The 5,320-nt window shown below is 33.2% G+C and overlaps 1 non-coding gene across 1 annotated transcript; it reads left to right on the top strand.

The window, feature by feature from the left end:
• The first annotated feature begins 904 nt into the window (after positions 1–904).
• On the top strand, positions 905–1,011 carry LOC141515683 (U6 spliceosomal RNA). Its single transcript, XR_012476441.1, has one exon. It is a non-coding gene; the product is annotated as a U6 spliceosomal RNA (small nuclear RNA).
• Positions 1,012–5,320: the final 4,309 nt, after the last annotated feature.

Below are 5,320 nucleotides of genomic sequence, written 5' to 3'. Positions count from 1 at the left end.
GGTGGCTTAGTGGATAGAGCACCACTACAACATCAGGCAGTAATTACCTAGCTGTGTGACCTTAGGCAAGTCACTTAACCTCACTGCCTCAAATAAATAAAATTTTAAAAAATTTACAAGGGACAACTCTTTTGCACTTACCTCCTGAGCTCCTATTAGAGGGCATCTCATTAATAGTTATTAGACGTCATTAACTTTTAGAAAGAACTTTTCAAAAGAAGATATGGTTTTAAAAAAGTAACTACAATTTATTCCTCCCAAAACAAATATGGAAAAACCCTCTCCCTCAAAATAATGATCATACCTGCAATAATGGAAGTAACAAATAAAAAAATGATAATGGGGAATTTGTGTAACAAACACAGTGCCAGGGAAATGTTCAGCTATGGATCCTGAAAGATTATTCTTTTTCCATGAAATCAGCAGTGGCACAACTCTCAGCTGTCAATGTTAACTTTCTCTTGAATCTAAAGCTGACTGTCTTCTCTTAGGGCATGTGCTACTTGAAACTGTGCCTTCCATTGGGTGACCCTATCTTTATATCTGTCTGGCATGTGTATACCTCTTCCCTGTCATTCATTTATTGAATGTTTAGTCTTCAAGATGGCATGACCAAGAGTTAGTACAGGAAAGGGAACTTCTTATTTTCCCCCAGGAACGATTATCTCTTTGAGGCCGATGTTCCTCTATCACTGCTAGATCAACAGTGATTTATACTATATGATGACTTACTCTTTATGTAATTAAAAGGGTATTATGGAATTGTGTTTTGTTTTGGTTTTTCTTTTGGATTTTCCTTTGTAATTTCATTTTCCTTCATTCATTTTTCAATGTCCTTTAATAATCTCATGCTGGTAAAATAATACTTTAGAGTTGTACAAAATGTTTAAAAATTTTTATTCTTGTGCTAGCTTTGGCAGAACATATGCTAAAATTGGAAGGATATAGAGAAGATTAGCATGGCCCCTGTGCAAAGATAACACACAAATTCATTAAAAAAAATTTTTATTCTTCTTTATTTTGATTTTTTCTTTCAATATAAATGAGATGATAGAAAGGATAGTTGTCTCATCCTCTTAAAATATGACAATTTCTCCATATTGGTCTCTATATTTTGAACTAATTTCAATCCATGAAGCTTAAAATTATAAGTAGTTAATATGTTAATACCAATTAAAACATTTTTATCAAATTTATCTGGTTCAATATTATACCTGGGCAATTGGGGAAACATTTATTTTATGATATTCATTTGTTTACAGTACAGTTTGGTGGGTTCTCAAGTTGTGTAGAGTAATATATTCATAGCATAAGATTTTGTAACTTGTCATATGAACAATGAAAATAAAATATATTTTTGTTTTATTTATTTTTATAATCTTTTGTTCATAATTCTGGACTCTTTATGAAAAATATTTTTGTGCCAATGACCTAACATTGAATTGTTCCTATAAAATCATTCATTTCAGGAATCTGTATGTCTCAGTATACTGACAATTTTTTGTCAACCAAATAGTGACTGAATTCATATAAATATCATCATAGAAGCCCTTTTCATTTCACTGTCATTCGATGATATAATGTCATGTGTACTTAAAGGCCTATATAATTCCTTAGGGAAGTAATATGTTTCCATTCCTAAAATATTTCTCTAGGATTTGAAGTTATTACTAATTTCCCCTAAATTAAACATTTAATTCTCTTTCCTTAGTCAGGAAATACAAATCTTTTCATCATTTCTATATTTTGACAAGAATATATTCATATGATAACATTATGTGCATATACATAGATACATATTAACTTTTAAATATATATATACGTATATATGTGTGTGTGTATGTGAATATGGGTGGCTAGGTGGCACAGTGGATAGAGCAAAGGCTCTGAAGTCAGGAGTACCTGAGTTCAAATCTGACCTCAGACACTTAATAATTACCTAGCTGTGTGGCCTTGGGCAAGTCACTCAACCCAATTGCCTAGCAAAAACCTAAAAAAAAAAAAAAATATATATATATATATATAATATTTTAATATATACACCTATATACATAAATACACACACATTTTATATATATATATATATATATATATATACATATACACATTTCCTCATATTATCGATTTTTATGCTTCAGTAGAGTATATGTTAAGTATGGCAGTACATAAGTCTTAGTTTTTTTACAATATTTTCTTCCAGATGGACTTTGATTTACAAATACCAAAAAGAAACTTGATGCACATCATCATACTATTATTCTCAATATTTTTATTATCATTTTTTCCTGAAAGGAATTTTTAAGTGTTGCTTCCAACAGTTTGACATCTAGATTCAAGCTTGCTTTTTCAATTATTTTTTGAAAAAATATACTTACTGAATTTATTTAACATTATTAGCTATATTGAAAAAGAATTATAGCATATATAGATATGATTTAATATGTTTTTCATGAAACCATACAAATTCTATTAACCAAATCTGATTAATTATAATAAAAATGTTAAACTTCCCACTTTCACTAGGAAAGTTTACTAAAGTCTGACGAAGAAATTTGTTTAAAACTACACAGAATCATTAAGGTCTTGAACTCTCTCTTTGAAAAAAAGGAGATAAATTCATTCTTTATTTCTCTTTTGTAATGGTTTGTGTGTTTTAAATGTGGGCATCAAATGCTTTATTGCCTGAATTATATTCAAGACTATTTTATGTATGTGCAGTATATGAAAGAGTTTTATGTAGGCACTGAGTTAAAAGTTTCATAATAATCAATTATGGCCTTATAAATATTATGATCCTTTTTGTCTTTTGTCAAATAGTTATATCAATACCCTGAATCACTGATATTTTTACCACATTCTTTCTGTTTCTCATTCATGCAATGAATTTCTTTTACTTGTAGAATTTTTTATTGACATAAGGCTTGAATGCCTTGTGTAAAATGCATAAATCTGTCATTAAAATAAAATTGAGAAATATCTGTTGTTTTCATCTTTTGTATTCTAAATATTTGATCATTTATTTCTCTTAAGAAATTGGGAACAAATCTATCTCTGAGATGAAGCCTAAAAGTAATTTTTTAATAATTCACATGCCATCGTGAAGTGTTTGAACAAATAATTGGGGACATTATCTGGCACCAACATTTTATCGTTTTTCAGAAGTTGTAATCAGGAGGTTGGAGGCAAGATGGCAGTGTGAAGGCAGCATTTCCTGGGAACTCCTTCCCCCCAACCTCCAAAAACACCCAAAAAAATATGGCTCTAGCCAAAATTTAGAGGGGCAGAACCCACAGAAAGACTGAGTGAAACATTTTCCTAGTCCAAGGTAACTTACAAGTTCTGCGGGAAAGGTGTGTTTCACCAAGACCAGGGGTTTGGAAAAAAAAAAGCTGTTCAGCAGTGCAGCCCAACCCAGCACAGCCCAGAGACACCAGCAACAGCTTGAAGGTGTGGGGAGAGAGCTCTGCTACACCAGAATGATTGTGGAGTGAGGAGTGAGGAGGCCACAGAATCTGCAGTGAGAATATGTGGAAAGCACCCTGCACCCCCAGAGACAGTAAGAGAAGTCTGCAGAGATTTCTCCACTCTCCTTGTGGTAGGACTCTGCTGTTTGTGTACACTCAGACAAAGGCTGCAGTTTGGGTTTCCATACTAAGATAGCAGGATCCCTCCTTATAGCCTCAAGGCAGAGGGAAGTATGGGGGCCATCTACGTATCAAAGCACACACAAAAGAGTTTAAGACCTTAGAAGAATAAAGGTACCAGTGGGGTGTCTCCCCCCAAAAAAAACAAAGCCTTGGAAGTACTCTCTTGGAGTAAGGAAATGAGTAAACAACAGAAAAAGAAAAATCTGACCATAGAGAATTACTTTAGTTCAGTGGAAGATCAAAACAAATACACAAATAAGGATGATGACAAAATTGAAGTTTCCATATCCAAGAGAAATAGAAAATGGGCTCAGATTATGGATGAGCTCGGAAAAGACTTTGAAAATCAATTTAGGAAGATGGAGGAAAAGTTGGGAGGAGAAATGAGAGGGATGCAGAAAAATCATGAAAACCAAATCAAAAACTTGGTGAAAGTTATACAAAAAAATACTGAAGAAAATAATGTTTAAAAACCATTTTAGGCCTAATAGAAAAAGCCAAACAAAAAGGCAAATGAGGATAAGAATGCCTTATAAAACAAAATTGACCAGCTGGAAAAGGAGATAAAAAAGCTCTTTCAAGAAAATAACTCCTTCAAATGCAGAATGGAACTGAAGGAAGCAGATGACTTCGCAAGAAATCAGGAAGAAATAAAACTCTTCCAAAAAAATTAGAAGAAAATGTAAAATATCTCACTGGAAAAACAACTGACCTCAAAAACAGATCCAGAAGAAATAATTTAAAATTTATTGGGCTATCTGAAAGCCACGACTAGGAGAGCATCGATTTCAGTTTTCAAGAAATAATACAGCAAAACTGAACTGAGATCCTAGAAGCAGATGGTATTCACCTGTCACCTCCTAAAAGTGATCCCAAATAAAAAAATTTCCAGGAATATTATAGCCAAATTCCAAAACCCCCAAATCAAAGAGAAAATTCTAAAAGCTGTCAGAAAACAAACAATTCAACTACCAAGACTCCATAGTCAGGATTACATAGGATCTGGCAGCATCTACATAAAGCGCTCATAGGGATTGGAATATGATATTCCAGAAGGCAAAAGATCTTGGTTTACAGCCAAGAATCAACTACCCAGAAAAATTGAACATTCTGTTTCAGGGGAAAAGATGGACTTTCAATGGAAAAGGGGACTTTCAAACTTTCTTATTGAAACAACCAGAGAAGAACAGAAAGTTTGATCTCCAAATACAGGATTCTGGTGAACCATAGAGAGGGTGGATGAAAAGGACTAACTATAAGGAACTTAATGATATTGAACTGTTCATATTTCTGCATGGGAAGAAGATACTGATACCTCATATGAACTTTCTCATTTATAAGAGCTGTTAGAAGGAGCATATGTAGACAGGACACAGGAAGGACTGGAATATAATTGTATGATGTGGTTGAAAGGAGAATGAGAATAGAATAAATGAGAGTGGGGAGAAATAGAGTGGAGGTACAGCTTGTAATAGCAAGTGTGGGAAAAGTATTGAAGCAACGTCTCTGGTGGACTTATGATAAAGAATGCAACTCACCCCAGAGACAGAGCCATTGAAATCTGAACACAGACTGAAGTACAATTTTTTTCTCTTTCTATATTATTGAGGTTTCTCATCTTCTGGGAGGGGAGGGGGTTTATGTTTACTCTTATAACACATTCATCTACACCA

The sequence above is a fragment of the Macrotis lagotis genome, chromosome 2, assembly GCF_037893015.1.
Source record: "Macrotis lagotis isolate mMagLag1 chromosome 2, bilby.v1.9.chrom.fasta, whole genome shotgun sequence".
Taxonomy (NCBI): Eukaryota; Metazoa; Chordata; class Mammalia; order Peramelemorphia; family Peramelidae; genus Macrotis; species Macrotis lagotis.
This window is presented reverse-complemented; position numbering and strand designations above follow the sequence as displayed.